The sequence below is a fragment of the Parambassis ranga genome, chromosome 21 (genome assembly GCF_900634625.1).
Source record: "Parambassis ranga chromosome 21, fParRan2.1, whole genome shotgun sequence".
NCBI classification, from domain to species: Eukaryota; Metazoa; Chordata; class Actinopteri; family Ambassidae; genus Parambassis; species Parambassis ranga.
The window spans coordinates 18,057,421-18,078,233 of NC_041041.1; the positions used below are offsets into that span (position 1 = coordinate 18,057,421).

The following is a 20,813-nucleotide window of genomic DNA, read 5'->3' on the forward strand; positions in this document are numbered from 1 at the left end:
ACATTCTGCAGTCCTGATATCTGATGGATCTGGCATAATCGGAATGGTCCCGCTGTAAAACCACGACAGTGTAACACATCTATCACATCCTGATTTGTAAATAAACAAAAGGCCACTGACAGAATAATCTATTTATTACAAACTAAATATAGAAATTGCATGGAAGTTACTGAGCCATGCTGATTAAAGTGTGCTTTTCATTTTCTCTTTTTTAATTACAACTGAGTGTAGAAACAAACCAGACTTATGAGCTGAGCTGGCAGAGCAGTGCGACCCCTCGTCTGATCCAGTGATCCGCAGAAATGTCAGTGTTGAGGGTCATGGCGATTATGTAATTGGTGGAGTGCCCGGTGGTGGACGGTGCCACGTCGCTCACTTGTTCTGTAGACAAGTAACGCATTCTCTGGGGAATGTCCTGACGCTTCATGGGCTTCAACCACATCTGAGGTGAGAGAGAAACAAGTGTTAAGACCGGCATTTACTTTGTCCATTTTGGCAGACACTATTATAAAGGTGTTATTTCCAAGTTGAGTGGGGAGAGAGCTGCAGTTCCTCAAGTAGCCACTTGAGGCTGTTTTCAAAAGTGAGTCAATCCCTCCATGTTAAAATGTTTACAGCCCGGTACAGAAATGGATTTTGAACTTATATACAAAGTAGAGACCTACATTTTATAAGTCAAACTCTCAATTATATTAATTGAAACTATGGGGACCATAAACTTATAAAAACAATGGCATTAACAAGGAAGACCCCCCTCCCTTCAAAGCTATTAAGTAATCTTGGTTATGCAAAAAGGATAAACTGGGCCACTCAAAAAAAAACATCTTTAAAACATAAAAACCACAAACAGTTTATAGACTTGCAGCCTGAAAAGTGCTCATGTGGCTTCATAACTTGTGCCTCAGTGAAGATTTGCATTTCAAAGCCAGCCACAGCGGCCCTCTGTTGTGTTTTTTTCTCCCCCCCTCACAAATAATAAACACATTTTTAATTAAGTTCCGCTCTTGTCAAAAACTGATTCTGTTAATAACTTGCCCTGAAATGTCTGAATATTAAAAAAGTCATACTTTTGCATTATTCATAGTCAATGAATGCATGGTGAAGAAGAAAGAACAGAGGGAGGAGGAGGAGAAAGGAAAAAGAAGGGAAACTTGATCGGCCATCGCTCTCCGCCACTGGCGCTGGTTTCCATCACTCTGTCAGTCTGCTTTCATACACTATATCAAGCTATGTTAATTAATAAAAGGATGAAGAAGCAACAGGAGACATGCATCCTCCAGGCAGAATGTAAAATACCACTGAAGCTGTGGCTGAACAAGAAACATTCCCATGGGTGAGGCTGCAGCTACAACACAGAGGCTAAGAAATACATTTTTAAAACACACATTTTTCATAATCTACTATGATAAAAGATCAAATATTACCCTGAATCAATGACCCTGCTTTCCTAAAACTTTATTTAAAAATATGCCACACATTTTCTAATGTATTTATTTTTTATAACATTTCAGAATATTTTTCATTTGTATTCATGTTCATTGTTCATTGTTGTCTAGATGGGATAAATGTCAGTTTATCCGTTTCACAAATGAAAAGTTGTGTTAATGTACAGCATCTCTTGTTGTCTCCGACGGCTGGTTGGAGAAACTGCTGGCCAATGGGAGCTTTGTAGCTATGCAGCAACAGAATGACACAAAATGGCAACAAAAAGGGAGGAATGAGGTCAATGCAGATAAACAGGAATCGTCTTTAAGGAAATAACAACTCAAAGTTCTTTAAGTCAGGTAAGCTGCTTCCAATAAATGCGTCTATGAAATATTCTCATTAAACTGACAGGAACTACATGTCTTTAGGTGGGTGCTTTATATTCAGTGTAAGCTGTGTGTGTGTGTGTGTAGTTGTTTTCTTACCACAGGCATGGTATCTTCAGAACTTTGGGATGGGACTCGGCAAGAACTTTGTTCTTTCTGTCCCAGCGGGCTCCTTTGAGGAACAGGCCTCTGATGTAGACACTGGACACACACACTGTTCAGACAGTTATCATTACTGGTATCATATCGGTACCTCCATATGTACATAAAACTGATTGTGCTTCCTTTGTGCACATAGGTGCAGGGCTTCACTAGCAGCTTTTAAACACCTATAAAGTGGTGGTCACTTAGCGTCAACAGGTGTCACTGGTGGCTGTACTGATTTTCACATTAACTGGACAAATATGTAGGAGCCCTGTGTCTACATCACATGTACAAGCACAACATTTTATTGAGCTGACCTCTGTGCTCTGACCTTCTTTTCCTCCTGCATGTGAGCTCCTCCACTAACGGGATGGCCAAAACGGCTCATATTTAGAGATAACTGGTTGTTGGCACACCGTCAGGATCACACACCCAAATGCACAAACACACTGTCAGATTTGTAGCTTGGCAGTATAGTTGTGTTAGCATGATGGGGGCCCAGCTGGGGACTGATTGAGGGTGAGAATCTCGGAGCAGAGCTGGAGGCACAGTGAGGGGCTGATGCAGGCCTGCATGTAGATGAAAGGCAGGGAGGCTTTTCTTTAACTTACTTTCTTACTTTGTCTCCCTCATATTCAGTCAGCCTTATGCCATCACTGTGTTTCTTCTCTTGCACCCACGCGCTTATGTTTCTCTTTCTGCCTTTAAACCTCATTTTGCCTCTGACTTAACCTACTAATAATAATCTGCAACTGGACTACACTGGGGAGGGTCCTACCGTCCTCTGGGGGGCATTTGTATTGTCTGTCATCCATGAACCGGCAGTTGAAGCTGAGCAGGTCGATGGGGATGGAGTGTTTCCTGGCATAGTTCTGCTGTGTGCCTTTGAGGAAGGCCTGGGTGAAGAAGAATCCTGATATCCAGAATACAGCACGCATGTTTGTATCACACCAGTCCTGAAGACAGCAGAGCCGAGAGGAGAATGACAGGGCCCACTGGCCTTGCACTGCCTGTGCATTTTTACATTTAGGAAAAAAACACAGCAAAAACATAAAAATCTCAGGTTACCCCTATAGACGTCTATTACACATCCCCCTATTTTCCAAGTCATTTCTATACAGGTCACTGTGTAGGTATGTCACCACACAGTAGCATGCAGTCTCTGGATATATAAAGATGTAAATATTTGATATATATATAGATGTGACATGTACACATATTCAGATATATTCATGATTACATGTATGTTAACACCTTTAACTGTTAAAGGCAGTGCCAAAGTGAAACTTGACAGACTACATGGGCATCCAGTGTGTCACATATAATGCATGGCCAGCTTCAGAAAAAAAAAAGAAAAGAACGAAAGAAAAGTTTATGGACCATCCAGCCCTCTTGGCAACACAGAATGCCAGCATTTTTGGAATACAGCTGTGTGGCTCTGGACACCAGCAAACAAACAGCAGCACCATTAATTTATATTCATAAATCTTGACAGTGAGTTAATGACTTCTCTCCAGGAGAACCTGCCTCCTGGGTACAAAACCACAGCATGTGGACTACAGTACCTGCTTACCTGCAGCTGTGCCAGCCACTGTCTTGGGTTATTATACAGTTCTTGATCTGTTATTTTCTGTATATATTAAGGCATGGGTTGCCCATAGTTATTAAGGCTAAATCATACTTCCATAAACATGACTTATAAACCCTCCTGTTAGTACCAAGTCTTATTAGTCTTCCTATTCATATTACTAGTATTTTTGTGTATGGACATCTTTCCAGGAACTACTGGTAGCTACTGATATGATTCAGGTGTCCTAACCACACAATTGATCTGATTGGTTTAATTTAATGTCTGATATAATCAGTGACAGACAGCTGGTTCATCCAATCACTTGCCATTTTCTTTCTGTTTCAAGGTTACAGATGGTTCAGTGTAACAAACCATCTGGTGCGTCAGGTTAGTGCTCAGTAAAGAGTGTGACACAACATATAGCCTAGCTTAGCACATAATATATGGGTATTTCACATGTGTATACACTTATACTGTGGAATATTTTACTATAAAAAGACATACACCTGTAGTGTACCTGAGTGCTTTGTCATGCAAATGCTGGTTTTGATTCCAAAACCTCATTGTAACAGTAAACAAAACGTGTAACCCCGTGGGAAGTCATGAGTGGATGTTTTACTTTTATCCATACATGCACAGTGCAGTGCACTGTTCAGAGAGACCTGACTGAACTGTAAGATGAAGCAGAATCGTATAATACATACGATACACTTGTACATCATATGCTCACATGTACAAGTGTATTTCATGTGTCAACTAAAGAAGGCATAAAGTCAGTAGATCCTCATGCAGCAATGAAATAAAAGAGCTTCTGTGTGACACAGCCGATAGCAGGTTTCATCTTACTCTAAAGTTGAAGTATGCAAATACTGTCTATAACTTCCTCATGTATAGCTTTGAGAAGACAAGCAACACAGCAGGGGTTCAGAGACTTATACAGTCTGTGACAGGAGGTACTGAATACTATATTAAGTCACTTCAAACTGCTTTTTTGTGTGTGTGTGATTGTGCCGCCTGTGTTTTTTCAGTGAAAAACATTATTTATTACCTCCTGTTATTGGTTTGAGATGTATGACGTGAGTGGCTTTTTGTGTCATGATCTTTTCTTTGATTTTTTTCTTTAGCAGATATAAAGAAAACCCAAATGCTAGAAGCATTTTCCTTAAATGTTACCATACCTGCAAGAACTGTAGTCTTTCTAGGAAGTCATTGACATAGCTCCCTAGCGGTTTGAGGCTGGGGTAGGACTTCTTCATCCATAGGCTGGTGATGCGACCCTTCAAAAGGCTGCTAACCACTTCCTCCAGCTCTGCGGACATCACTACCAGACCCTGCAACATGAACACACGACCATACCATCTGACAAATGTCAGTGGTATGTAGAAATGCCATCCAGTTTCACTGAGTGGTAATGTGATGCTGAAAACATATCCCCCCTCCTTTCTGCAAGCTCTGTGTTTGCATGTACCTTTATGGCCTTCTGAATGTCGACACAGGAGTTTCTGATGGTGCTGAGGAGCCTGTTGAATCTCCATCTCCTGTACCAGCACTGTGTTCATGCTCTGATTGTAGCTGGTGGGAAAGCGCCTCATTGCTGCCTCCAAGTCAAAGTCCCCAGGCAGCTTGCTCAGGATGTCAGCTGCCACATCAAAGACCATGTCATTTGAGGATTTGGCATCTCCGCCTGAGGAGCAGGACTGATCACAGAAGACACAGAGCGACAGAGGACTGATGAGAAGACGAGGCAGGCAGCGTGCTTCCGATTGAATTGACAGTTCGTCCTTTTTGTGGGGGAAATTATCATTTGCGGTCTTTGACTTGTCAAATTATGCATTCCCTTTTAACAGCGCTTTTGCATTGCTGCTATTTTGATCCTGAAAAGACCCAAATGTTAAAAGGGTCTGACTTCTGACTTGACTTTGCTTATGTTTCATCATCTCTGTGCCACAGTTATTTAAAGAGAGCATGTCAAAGGACACAGCATGACACAGAAAATCAAAGTCTTATGAGATACCACTTAATTTTACCTTTGCCTTTCCTATATGCGTTGCTCAGCCTCACCACATTAAAGCAAATATAATATAATCTTATAAAATGCTTTGATCTTATCGTGCAGCTTAAGATGAAAGTCTTTTCTCCTCTGCTGTAATTTGACACACCCTTATCAACAACCCTAATGATCACTCGAGCTGATACTTATTCACTCTAATCTGTGATTCTTCCGTTCTCCTCTCACTTCCACTTGCACCATTTACCTATATGATGCTTAGTCACTAGCCGGCGGTAATGGATAATCATTGGCTAATGGCACTGGGGTTACAGTAGGAGAATGATAAATAGCTGCTTCATTCCATTTGAAGTGCCTCCCTGTTTATCGGTCATTGAGACTGATGAGACCGTATTAGATGCTAATGAAGTCCACACATGACTGAAGCCTTTATTAATCTTGTTGAATGGAATCTATATGAATAAATGCCAGACTCCAAGGAGCTCCAATTTTAACTTAAAATCTATATGCTACCCAGGTCTTTTGCAGCCAAAATATACAAAAAAAAGAGATGTATGGAGTCACTTCTGTTGGCTGCTTAGTATAGGCCCCTTGCACTTGTTCAATATCAACTTTCATTTCCAGACAATTTACACTTTTAACACAGTGAATCATCTCAGATAAGGGAGAAACTCTGCTCTGCTTCCTAAAATAAATAAATGGATACACAGATAAAAAAATATCCATTTCCACTTTACAGAAGAAGCCGCATTTCTTTTATCCTCAAGTAGGTCTTGAAGTGAAATCCCTTAGATTTGATTTGCAGCACAACATTGACTGGAGCAGGGAAGTGGTAAGATATAATCCTCAACAACCTAACCTAGTCTAACTCTTACAGCACTGAGATATAATGATGTGGGATCACACGGCTCCACCAAAGCCTCTGTGAGTCATGCTGTGTCTCTGCAGTGTCAAAGACATTTTCTTTTCTTTTTCTTATTCTTTGAAAAAGTCTCTCAACAAAGATTTGTGTTTTTTTAATTAATTAATGTTGCATAGTGGAGGGTGATAAAATAAAAGGGGTTAGGAAACAACAGAACCAATTTTATGGGATAAAAAACCAAACCTCTAAACTTTTGATATAATTTCTGTATCTGCCAGTTGATCCATTGAGCGATATCCTGTGTATTTGTGCATTTTTCTTAATTACTAACAGCCAAGCAAAAAAAAAACAGCTTTGTCATAGGCCAAGGTGGATTTACCTGTGTGAGCAAGATGCTGTCAAACAGTAGTTGTGTCTCCGCCTGATCCTTGGTGATATCCACGTTAGTGTTCAAGCCGAAAATCTCTGGTGATGGGTTGAGTGGCAGCGACTTGGTGTATTCTATGTAGCTCTTGTACTGCAACAGAAAAAAAATCCGAAAACAGTGAGGAGAGGAGTGGGGTGAAGCGAGAGGACAATTTTTAATGCAACATCAGGAAACATCTCGAGTAATAACACTCAGTGAAAAACAAGTAGTCTCCTTAGATTGCTGACATTTATTTTAATGACTATGTAAATGAGGCTTCATGAATAAAAGATGTGGTTGGAGGGGGGGGGGCCGCGCTGGAGAACAAAATGCCAAATAAAATGGTGAACACCATAGATTGCACTTGTGTTAACAAATATATCAGCACTCACTGGTGGAGGCTGCCTGCTGTGCCTTGTTACACACATTTTATCTCTTAATGACTTTTTAAAGGTAGCAGTGCAAAGAAATATACTTAGTTTAAAACAACTGACTTAAACTTTTGCTGATTTTTTTGGTGGGGAATTACGCTCTACGCTAAGCAACTGTTGTTTTTCCTATAGAAACATGATCATCTTTATAAGCAAGCCATACCATGGACAGTACAGTGACTCGTGTGTAAAGCTGCAAACACTAGCTCTTCCTTATACTAAGATTGGTGTTTTTAAATCTTACATCTCCCTTGTGGTGCGTAGTAAAACCCGCTTGGGTCAAATTTATATTCTGGGTCCTTGATGATCTCTGAAGTGAAGAAGTTTGAGAGGATCGTGCACAGGGTGCGTCTGTCCCAGTCATACTTACATTCAACAGTCATGTAGCGGAGGGCATCAAATGGCACTTCCTGCAGGAAGCAAGAAATCACATCATCTATAAGAACAACAGAAGGAAGGCAAGCCATGATGCTGAGTTTCACTGTAAACAACAAAACTTACTTACAATACAGATGGGTATTATAGGTAATAGAAGTTGAAGTTATGGGCAGTGTGGCATTTTCTGGAGAAGGCTTCCACTTACAAATTCACAGCGGAAAATGTCACTGTGTTCAAAAAAGATATCCTCTGTCGTTTATTTCTGCCACTTTTTCTCAGCTACAGCCGAGGAACTAGGAAAGGCAGAGGGTTGGAGTGCCTATCTGCTTGTGGAAAAATGTCAAGAAGGTTTTTGAATGTGGCTTATGAAAGCGAATACTTGAATGAAGCAGAGGACTCTTGTAGAGGCCAGAATTTCAACTGCAGGCTCAGATGTTGAATAGGAATGTTATGCACGTGGCAGGTATACTCTGTTCTTAAGGGTGTATGCAAGCTTTTTTCTCCAAAACAGCTACCTGGTACTGTTCCAGGAACATGTGCAGCTGCTGTACTGAGATCCGGAGATCAGTCTCATTGAACTCATATGGAATGTTACAGCCCAGTGTTCCAAACTTTCTCCTCTCCTGGACAAGGGCGTGGAAGAAACACAGGCCATACAGTAGTTTCTTGAACACAGCCTGGAAAGAGGATAAGCACAGATGGAAGGCATTGTCTGAGATAAATACCTGAGGGCTTGCTTAGTATTTTAACAGCTAAAGCAAACACACTCTGAAACACACCCACTGATGTTGGTATGATAGATATGCACGGCAAAAAACTAAGACATGTGCTTACCGGCTTACTGCAGCTCCCAAAAACCTCTGGATCAGAGATGGGGTCCGCTAGAAGGGAGCACGCTATGTTGGAGCGCAGGCCCTTAGGAGCCTCGTTGGTCATCTTCACCCCGTTCTGCAGCACTGCCACAGGGAACGTGGGAGATGGGTAGCTTGTCAACCACAGTCTTAAGTCTGGGTGGGTGGTATCTAGGTTCAGCCCCTGCCCACAGAGCCACAAAAAAATAATAATTGCATCCATTTGAAGAATTAGCACTGGGTGCAAAAGCTGCATTTGCATGTGTGTGCTCTGACCTCACAATCCCTCTTCAGTGTTGACATCCATGAAGGGGCCAAGTGGCAATTCTGCAGAACCACCCAGGAGCCCTCTTTAATACCTGTCTCAATCATATCCATAGCAATAGGACCCTGGCCTTGGCCCAATGAAAGGGCGGTCAGCTTGTTACCAGTAAAGCCCTGAGGAATAAGAACACATGCACACACACACACATAATTTTGCGGTTGCTTTGCCTTGGAAAGTGGCAAAAACATTTTTCATTGCTTTTTAAGACCGATGTGGGAGCCTGGCAAATCCAGAGGAATCAATTTTCCCTTTCATTTGGAGTTTGTTCACACAGCAGGCTTCAAAGCAGCTAAATTTCCCAAGATGTTCATGTACCTTTTCATCTCCAAACTTGAGCAAAGCAGCCATGGTGTGAGAGAATGAAGATGAGAGGGGGCACAGCAGTGACTATCCACAAAGGTCTGACTCAAGTTGAAGGGTGGTGCTTCAATGAAAGGACGGCCCAAACTGTCTGAAACAAACTCCTGCACCATGGGAATAACCTGGAAGACAAACGGGTGAAAGGATTCTATGAAGGAGTCCGTGTGAAGTGACATACTTCCCCGAATGAACTGACTTTATCGGGTCTGAGACAACGGATCACAAGCATCCTCTGAAATTGGCTCAGCTTCTTCTGCCACTCATCAGGGAAGGGTGTCTGATGGGGGTTTTGCAAATAATCACATCACAAACAGGAATTACTTCAAGCTAAACAACCACACAGACACCTCAGTTAAATACTTATCTTTGGAATGGGGTAATACAAAACCACTTTTACCCACTGAGAAAAGAGACACACTCCTATCATCAGGGGTACCTTAAACATGCATCTGTGTGACCTTTTCTTGGAGAGGCAAGATGAAGCTATGTAATTAAGCAACATGAAGGGGAAGAGAGTAATTTTGGGAGACACTTAACATGCATGAAAAAGCAAACGCTGTGAAAAAGAAGAAACATGAAAAAGAAAAAACACTGGGTCACAGCAACATGTTTGATTAATTTGTGGAGGAAGTGAGCAATGCTAGTGAGAACTTTTAGAATTATTTCCCCCAGGCTGTTTGTCCAGAGACTTCTGGCTATGTGTGTGTTGGCAGGTGCTTTAAGACGGATACACCTATTTAGGATCTCCAGGGGATTCTCTGTGTGAACGGGGGTGTGTTAGTTTGTGTGAGTGTGAGTGCCTGTGTGTTTGATTACACTGATGCTCTGGCATCAAAATTGAATAAAGTGTGAATTCTACAACTGGAACAAACCAGATTTAATTAGACAGAAGTGTTACAGCTGATTCAGTTGATTATAAACCAAAGATGGTGTGTGTGCACATGTGTGTGATACAGAAATGTGCAGAAATGAGCGTTTGCACTGCACGCATGTTTGTGTGCACGACATTGATTAAACAGCTGTTCTGTGCTTCTAGATTGCACAGATGTGACTAGCACAATGAGAACTGAATGGATTTAATTAGATAAAACTTCAGTTTTGGATTGGGGGTCTCTGCTCCATCTGTACCTGACAGGCAAAATGTTTTCTGTCTTTCATATTCATCCTGTCTCCGTCTACATTTAAACTAACAAAACGCAGCAGTTTGACATAAAATAACAAAAAACTGATCACTGAATGTAGAAATTGTTACAAAAGCCCAGAAAAGATGTGACTTATGATGTGTTATGTTTTTGAACTATTACAAAGACTGAGACTCATACAGGATGATCATAACTCAAATATGCAGATATGAATAAATAAAAAGGAATATTTCAAGACATGAAAACTGCAAGCAGCATTAGAAATAGGAACATTCACTGAAAAACTACAATAAACACAACAAAAAGCTTCAATGAAGTAGTAAATCTGTCAAGTACCTCTTCAGAGAGCCAACAAAACCTGTGGCAGTGAGGTGCATTCAAATTGATTGGATTTTATTTTATCTGTATGGTGTCTTTTAGAATAGAAACAGTCTCCAAACCCTAACAAACAAGCAGTAGAGGCAACAGTGGTAAGTACAAACCTCCCTTTAATGGGAAGAAACTTTGCGCATAAGGGGCCACACAGCTGCCAGTGTTGTAGGCTGCATCAGTGCTGTGTGATTCACTGAGCCACCCTGCTGAGTTTCAAGGCTGGTGAAGAAGCTGGCCCAGCCTTCATAACTTACTAGTGTAAGTAAGTAAGTGTCCTGCTGAGGTTTTCATACTGTAACACTTCTTAGCATTCTATCCATTCTATCTATACAGGCCACCAGACTCAATTGCATTTTACTAAAATGATTCAGATTTCTCAATCTTTTCAAGGAATGGACAAATGGACCTCCCAGTCGTCACCATCACAGACTAATTCACAGAAAGAGCCCCAACAGGACTAAACAGTACTTAAAGGTAGGGTAGGAGATTTCATTCTGATGCACTTTTTGTTAAATTAGTGTAACTTCTCGTTACAATCTGATAGCAACCGATTAGTTTAGCAGTTTCACATTAAAACGAAGAATATGAATCATCTGTGGAAGCTATAAAACACAAAAACATCAGCCAATCCTGCGAGGCGCACCTGCGCGTATAGTTGGCTGGTTGTCACTATTCCTGCTCTGCACGCACCAGAGAGGTACGTGCATGATGGCCAAAGTCACAGACTGGTTGGGAGGCGTGTCTTCGGGGTGAGCTCCGAGAGAAAGGGGCGTGTGTTTACTTTCAAAATCTGGCTGACTCTCACTGAGTTTTCAAAATCTCCTACCCTACCTTTACTAACTTACTGGGCCGTCATAAACTTCTTTCCACTCTTTCCTGAGGTGAGACATGCTTTGGCGTACACCTTTAAAGCGTTCAATCTCATCCAAGCGGCATATCTCATCCCAAGACTTCTTGGGGAGCCAGATGCAGGGATTCGAATGGGGGGTTGGCCAGGCCCACACACCAGCTGTCAGAAGGAAGCGCCACTCCCCTTCATCCACCTAAAAATTTTATTATCATCAAGCAGCTATTATCACAGCAGCATAACAACCATAATTTGCGATTAAATAGATAAAAAGTTGATGATTTTGGAAATGATCTCTGGATAACAACTTTATGCAGATTGAAAACACAAGCTACAGACAATTTAAAGCAATTACCAAGAAGACTGCTTCTGGAAAAATAACACTATTGGCCTTGTTTGATTACCTAATCACTTACAAACACACCCAAATCATTAATGGATGTTTTTACAAACAGCATCTATGGTTGCAAACGTGTGCAGAGGTGTGTGTGTGTTTATCCCTACCAGCTTGTTGTGCATGAGCAGATTGACACTGAGGCAGAAGGAAAAAAGCAGTTTATCCTTCTCAAACAGTGAGCGACACACATTGACATAGAGCGTGTATGTAAAGTGGTCTCTCAGGATCTGCAGCCTGAAGAAGATACATGTGCAAGCGTTTTAATAATCTTATTAGATTAAAAGGAAATTCAAGCCAAACAGAAGTTGCAAACTCATCCACAGCACACCTTAAATGGGTGACTTTAAAGAGAGAGTGTTTTGTGAGTACATTAGACAGGCCTGCTTACCGCTGCTCCAAGTCATCGCTCTTCTCTGGGCCATCAATGGAGCTAATGAAGAGGTTAATAAACCAGGTGAGGGAATACTGGTACATGGGTTCAATGTTAGCCAGGTCAGCAATAGAGAAGAACAGGATGGCAGAATGCACGGCAATGGGTGTGTAGCCCATGCGGTTCTCATCAATCGTCCGCTCTGTCACCTCAGCCACTGCCTGCTTCTCTGCGATTTCATTCGCCAGCACCTTGGAGCATGAGAGGATCTTGACAGCCGTTTCATCCTCCAGAATGTTGCCCTCAGAGGAGGAGAGCACCTCTAAGATTTTGTCCTCAATCTCCTGCAGTTGTCTGGAGAAAATACAAGACGAATTGAGGATGACTACAGGTTTCTTTTATTTGATTAGTTAAGGCGATTTGACCTGGGCCTAGTGTGTGCCTCTGTACCTTTTTGTTCTCTGCTCCCTGTAGGATGAGAGCTTGTTTCTTCTCTTCCAGGTCAGGCCTTTCTCTGGCCACTAGTATGCCCAGTAGCTGGTCTTGGATGCCCTCTGGTGTGATCATGAAGTTTAACAGTGTCACCTAGACCGCATACAGTATGCAGACATAAGCGTGTGTAAATGAAGCAGTATGTACCGGTATATATATTTTTAGGTGAGGTTGGCATTAAAGTACTTTACAGTACCACCATGTTGATGATCTTGACTTAAGTACACTTTTCCCCACAAAGTACAGACAGGATACAGTTGCTTTTTTTCCTCTCTGTGAAAAGGTGTTGCAGCTCAAAGTGAAGGAGTGTCTTTTACCACAGGCGTAGCCATCCTGCTTTGCACTTACCCAGAGGTTAAAAGCCTGTATCTGCTATCTACTCTCTGCCCTAATAAACGAGTGCGCTTCTCTGTGGCTTAATTCCATTTCTATTGATGTGGACCCACTCAGCTGGTGGTAAAGACTCAGAGCACATATAAATCTCCACTTTGTCCTTTTCACACATGCAGGGTGTATGTGTGAGATTCTTAGGTTCTGGTTTTCTAGAAACTCACACTCTTGTATTTGAAATGGTTGCATTTCAAATAGGGTTTAATGGGAATAATGGAAGCCTCACAGAATACTGTACAGTGGGTGGGGAAGGGGGGGGGGATTCAAGCAAGAACGAAAAAAAGAAAGATTGAGCCAGTTGTGAAAAATGATTTGAATCAATCTAATAGCTGCCCATAAAGAGCCGAGCCCTGGCAAATAGATGCTTGAAATGTGATCTTGGGTAATGCTTTTCCAACCCCTTGCCTCTCAGTAATGCAATTTCCTTTAATGCTTCTTTTCTTGGAATGCTTTTTTTGACGGGGTATGGGGGTGTGGGGGCAGTGTTGCTTGTTTCACTGGGATATCTTTGTCATTGAGGCAAAAATGTGCTGTCATACGACACAATAACCAGTAGCCAGCGAGGAAAAAATTAGTGGAAATTCATCTGCAAGCAACTATACTGTATATATATATATATATATATATATATATATATATATATATATATATATATATATATATATATATATATATATATATATATATATATATATATACAGTATATAGTATATATATATATATTAAAGGAATGAACACCTGGTTTTGAAGTGTGTGTGTGTGTGTATGAAAATGAGATTTTGGTGTTAGTTGATGCCTGTTTGCCTGTTTTTGTAATATTCCTTTCGGTGGTAGCAGAAGCTCTGTATCAGATTCATGTTTCCTTGGCTGCTGTGGGATGGAAAGCTACCTGCTCTATCTCTGTGGAAAGGGTGGGGAGAGACGCCATGGAGGATTGCACAAGACTCATTACAACACTGACACCTGCTGCAAACATCACCGACATGTGGGTACAATGCTCTGCTCTGCTTTTATGACTAAAGCCATGTGTGTGGGCTGTACATTTGTGTGTAGTGTGAATGCCGATAGAGATGGCTTTTTTAATCACATGCACAGGACTGTTTGTGCGACTCAACAATGTAAAATATATACAGGGACTTTGTATTAAACTTATTAGTCAAATTGGCAAAACATGGTAATTAAACCGCTACGAATACAGTGTTCTAATTGACTTTTTTCAAACACATTATTGACTTCTAGTATGTCTCTCGATAAGGCAAACATTTATGAATGCCACATAAAAAAAACATTTAAGTACTCTGTATTGCTCACTATTGCAATTTTTTTATACTGGAGAAACCAGGCTTGTGATTATTTGCCTTCACTAAAAAGTCAACGTATTAATATATGATGTTATCTAATTTATCCAATGAATTTTTGAGTTATGGCCAAAAGCCAGGTTATGTTCATTACATTCTAATCTCTCTAATCTCTAGTTAAGTAAACATTCTGTGCCAAATATGTACAAAATTTCCAGCATTCTCAGCATTTTAATATATCACATGTCACAAGAATGACAATACAGTAACATAATGTCTCAGCACTTTCACAAAAGTCTCAGGCAGGTAGTGTAGAAGGGGCATATTCAATGGTAGAGTCTCCCAGTCGGAAACACACAGGGCACCACCCTGTTTGAAGGTCTGTCTGAGCAGCAGAGGCTCCAGGATGGGGTCCAGCTCCTCGCCGACTGTCTCCAGGAGCACTGAAAGAAATAGTTCACATCTGTTTTCTAGCCAAATGAAAAATCTGTCTGAATACATACGCTTTTTAAAACTCAGTTGGAAGCTGTATGATTGTCTACTGCCGATGAACAGTGCTGCCTCAACAGCTGAGCCATTGCACAACTTCAAACAGTTCGAAAAAACGCAGCCAGACTGCTTGCCAAGACAAAGTGTTTTTTTCCCATAACACCATAATCACTAGTTTCCAATCTCTTTTTCGGGCACCAGTTTGCCAGTTTGGCTGATCTGAGTGCTACTCCACAGCTGTTCCACATTGCTGGGTTTATAAAAGGGTGTCCACTCTACTTCGACTCTACTGGACTCTTGGTTCTGGAAAAACGAATCCAATAAGCATTAAGTTAGTCAACTGTCTTTGTATTTTGTTACCACTCCCAAGCATCTTGGTGAAACTATATTTAATAAAGCAGTTAAACAGTTATACCTATATTAATGGAACAGTAATGCTGCTAAGCATGCCCCTGATCAATAAAACTTGTAGAGCTAAATTTACAGTCCTTCGGTTTTTGTATTTTTTTCTATGGACTAGCGATGTGTGCGTTACCAAGAATCAGCGGAGCACATACAACATAACCCTTTGTCATATGACATTATTTAATGTGATTTGCGGGTCTTATCAATAGTATGATAATGCTATTCTCATGTTAAGGACATTCGCCTGTCAATAATTAACACTATGCCTTTAGGTGGCAGCATTTTTCAACATTTTGAGCATTATTTTGTCCCAGTATATCCATCAATACTAGCAAGACATCAACAGATTAAACAGTACTTTATATAATTCAATAGGCATACTCTAAGCCTAAAAAAACAAAACTGTTCAGTCATTCTAAAGCAAGCACACCAGTGCATCATCTGGTTTATAAGCTGTAGTACAAACAGCTGTAGAAACTGTGAAAAAAGAAAACAAGCTACACCCTCCGGGGACTATTTTGCACCCTACAAGGACAAGCTACTCTCTGAACTGTTAGTCTTGCAGTCTGCCAGTAAGCAAAAACCCAATGGCTGGCTGAGTGTGGTCATTATTTAGATGTCTTTTTAATGGCAGTGTGGCTGGTCTCTGTTTTTAGCTATAATTCCTGTCATGATGTTCCCTCTCATGGCTTCTTTAAAATCTTATGAGAAGTACTGCAAGAGCTGGGCTTTATGTTTTTTCCTTTTGCAGACAGGTCTTAGGGTTTGTTCTGAATTCAGCTTGTGGACAAAAATGTCACAGCCATAAAGTTGCTTAGGAGATTCTGTACCACCACCAACCACAGTACCATCAGGACAGAGAGACACTGGAAAAAGAATAGCCACAGCTGCCTACACATCTCCATTTGACCATAACACAAGGCAGGAAAACTGTAACTGCAGAAATTATAATTGATTTTTCCTGAGCTATTGTATAATTTGCAGTAGTTTGATGTTGTCTGAATAAAGACTCACTGGAATGCCTCTGTCAGAAAGATTGCATATTTGAACTCTCCTACTGCAGAACAGAGAACAAAGGAAGAAAGCATTCTTTGCACAACAACAATTAGTTTTTGTGGTAAAGAGAGACCTCAGCAGGCAGTAACAAGAACTGCAGAAAGGCAGGTGAGGCACACAAAAACAGAAGAAGCATCAAACTATAGCCATATTTTTGCCTACCAGGCATGCCAAACTGGATGCAGTTCTCCAGAGTGCGTACAAAGTCAGCATCACTCATCTTAATAATGTACAGGCTGTTGACCTTCTCCATCTTTTTCACCCAATTGTTGGCCTGGCCTTGTGGATCGATCATCAGAAGCCACCACCTGGCATTGCTATAAATAACACACACACACACACACACACACTCTGAGATATCAAAAGGGTCTGCCTTGTCAGATTGAAAGATCTTGTGACTGTTAACCATGAGACATCATAGCAGTTGGAGTGTATTAGGGGACAAAAATTGTAAAATTGTAGAGAGCAGCTCAAGGGTGAACATTCACTTTGGCACAGCTCACAGATGGATATGACTCCACGGACCAAACAATGCTGCTTCTTTAATTAGACAAGCCGATGTCTTGTCACTTTTTCTAAGCATGACAAGTTATCTTAAAGCCACTTTTCATAGTAGTAAACTAATTAGAAATGACCAGTCCAATCCCAATCAATCAGTGCAATCACATGCCAGCCAGCAGTGTCAGTGTCAATATATATATAAGCACCCAGAGTAAGATGAGGTGTAGGGAGGCGTAGGTTTTAAAGCAGATTACCTTGTTTGTTTTCTCTCCCAGTGTGCAGGTGTACAGCACCTATAAAGAGCTGCTTAAGTGAAAGGCAGAGTTCCTGTTTCTGTTAGTGACATTATATAAATCTGAAGCACTGGCTGCTCAGTACAAATAGAGATAAGACACCTGCCGAATAGGACTTACGAGATTATGATGCCATTGTCTATGGAGAAGCTGTCAGACGGAAGGGCAGCAATGGTCCATTTAAAGATCTAATGTAGTAGTAATGTAGTAGTGACTAGACACATTTCAGTACTACATACAAAAATGATGCAGACATAGAGTACAATGAAAACGATATATGTATACAAAGTCACAATGTGGAGTGTTAGTGTCCTTCTATGTAACCTAGTTTCAAAGATGACCTTCTAAAAACTAGCCCCATCTCTGAAATGTGAATAGAAGTAAAGTACCTTGCAGAGTCAAAGTCATTAGGAACTGACATTAGCCTTACAGTTGAAAAAATTCCCAGTGTGCTACCTGCTCCACCAGCTGTTTTTACCTGTCTGTAGCTGGAGGTGAAGACTCCCAGGTAAGCCACTATGCCTGCTGAGATGAGGATGTCACCAGTCAGGTTATTATAGAGCTGTCCAAGATCCAAGGCCATCTCACTCAAGCGTGTGTTCTCTCCACCCAAGCCTCCAAACTGCACAAATCCACCTGAAGGACGTCATCCAGAGAGGAGAGCAGAAACGAATTATGTTCACTGGAGCCTGTGACTATTAAATATGTAGGTAATTCTATACAAAGAATGGTAATTAACAATGATAGCTAATAAAATTCAGCATCTTCTCCTAATAAACCAAACTATGATTACAAACCTGATTCTCCAAGTCAGCCTTCTTGCTTTTATTAGCAGCCAAAGTTGTTGAAGCTTTGCGAGTTTATCTTGGACTTCTTTTAGGGCAGCCTGCTTTTTCTGCAAGCTCTCCATGGCCACCCTAAGCTTACCCTCAGCCTGTGCTAGCTTCTCTTTTTTTAGGAGCTACCACTTTGGCCACTCTGAAGAACACAGGCAATACATAGGTGAACATTTTTAAACCAGTGTACACAACAGAAAATCTGCAACAACACATTTGCATTTTATCAGCAGAAACTATTAAAGAAATCTAAAAAATACATCAATTCTGCACGTTGAGATGCAGAACAATACTGATGTAACCATTTCCCTTTAAATGATTAGCATCTTGGATTTGTCGTGTTAGATGAATTACCGGGGACTTAGCTTATGCATGGTACACACCAGGAAAATTATTCTATTATTACTAAGCTTCATGTTAATCACTAAGTCAGATGGAGGGCTCACCCAGGCTTACTTACTTGTCATACTTGTCCATCGCACACACCCACTTACACATGCCCTCAGCTGCAGCAGATGCAGTTCTAATCTTCTCTGGTACAAAATCCGGGTTGGTAATGTACTTATTACGGATAATGGCCATAAGATTTGGTGGGAAGTTGTCCTTGTCATACTCATGGAGGCTTTGGAGAAACCTTATGTCTCCCAAAACCTTTTTGGCTAGGCCCCAAAAGTCCTCCACTTTTTTTTACCAGAGCCTGAGGGATCCGGTATACGGTCAGGCTTGATGCCTTTGAGAATGCAAATTGCCTCCATGACCAGTTTGACAGCTGTGGGTGGTCTTTTCATAGACTTCACTACTGTGATATCCTGCAAAGAGTGGAACCCCTATGCACTGCTCTATTCTAGTATATACAGCTTTTGAGTATAATGACAAGAAAGAGGACATATCTCTGATTTTACCTGAGTTGTGAGTGTATTCAGCGCAGCGAGGGCTGACTCTATGATAGGCATTGCTTCAGCCAGGTCAGCATCACATTCATCTTTGATGGCCTTGGCAGCCATGGCTTGTTCATTTGCCACAGTCTCGTCCACTTTCACTACCTTTTCTGTCTCCGCCACCTCAGATTCATGTTCAATCACCACCATCATCTCCTCCAGCCTCCAGCTCGACCTGCATGGTGGCCACTTGGTCTGCTGCTGACTCCAGCTTTTTGATACCCATTTCATAGCGATGTTTAAGATTCATCACCTCACTTGAAAAAAGACACAGTGCTGAGAAGTCAGGGCTGCAAATTGCTTTGGAAAGGAAAACCTGTGAATGAAATGATCATTATCATTGTTCAGATAAGATTAGTTTGTATTACATAATCATACAGTAGGCACAATAATTTGACTTGATTTTGATAAACACTAACATCTGAAACATCTGAAGTAACTACGTTAAAATTAGGTGATGTATCTGTTTGCGTGAGTGTTTAGGTAGATTTGAAACTTGTCCAAAAAATTTGATTGCTTTAGGACATGTGGTGTCTGCCGTAAACAATGTAGCAGTGCAGGGAGAAGAGGATAAATAATACATTTAATCTTCCAAGTATTGAAACACAAATTGATTATATAGTAACTGGAATGTATTATTTTCTAAAGAGTACATTAATAGACTATATGTACTAGTTTGGTTATGAACATAAGTAAAAAACACACAATGCATGCTAGATTATACACTGTAGTTACCTTATGGTAAAATGCCAATCTATGATCCTGGAGAAGATTGTATACATAGTCTTCTCATCAAAATCATTAATAGTGATCATGTTGAAGTGCCGCAGGAAGCGAGGCGTGACAGGGTTTCGCCCCCCACCTAGAAAACAAGCAGGACAAAATCTAGAGAACAATTCTGAAAGCTGTATTTTACCGTGTATATCTAGACCAGTTGAAGGTAATTTCATACTGTATTTTAATATTTAGTATTCTTTTGGGCTTGCAGAACACAGGAGGATTTGTTCAGATTGGCTGGATTGGAGTGTGCAAGGCTTTGACTGTTCTGAGGTTTAGCAGGGTCATCAAATCTCTGCTCTTTAAAGCATATTTAGGCATCAATTTAATAAATGAAAATAAAGAAATATGATTTAAATCCATTTTTGTGAGTTTTATCAGACAATATACCAGAGATGCACGATCCTTAGAAATACTGAACAACTGTCAGCTCAGGCACTAGCAGCAAAAATGGCTGCACTGCAGCCACCCAAGAGTGGCAGCCACCCCTTTTCATTTGCAGCTGTCGCTGCCAGCAGCCTCAGTGGACAGGGCTGCTTTCATGTTTACACTGGTAGTTGTAGTGGAGCCGGATGTAATAAACACCTTCTATTTGTAAGAACCTCAAGGCACTGAGGAGTTTCACAAAATAGTAGGGAGTGGTTGGAGACACTAACTCCAGAGCACTTTAGCAGAAGGTAAGTAACAGAGAAAGAGAGTACTTATCCTAGAAACAGAGATCAAGAGCTTTGAAACAACATAACTGATGTAACAATAATACTTCTACTAAAAAAACTTGAGGTTTCCACAGCTGCTACTCATCAGGTGGTCCCATATCACACATGGAGCAGTCTTTCATGTCATACCAGTTCCAGTGATCCAGCCACTGACGCAGCAGCCACTGGGGGCTGGGCACCATAAACCTCCAAGGCTGGCATGTTCACATCCTCCACAAACACAACCTGATAAAATGTAACATTTTGTACCAAATACTGATCAAAACAACACCACTTTGTATTATTTAGTATTTCAACATGTATGCTTCACACACTGTTGAACTGTCAAAATAGAATGATTGCACGCTG

General features: G+C 41.0%; 1 pseudogene; it reads right to left on the reverse strand.

The window, feature by feature from the left end:
- Positions 1 to 244: 244 nt before the first annotated feature.
- The window catches only part of LOC114453761 (dynein heavy chain 7, axonemal-like), a 32,919-nt pseudogene continuing 12,350 nt past the window's right edge, over positions 245 to 20,813 (reverse strand).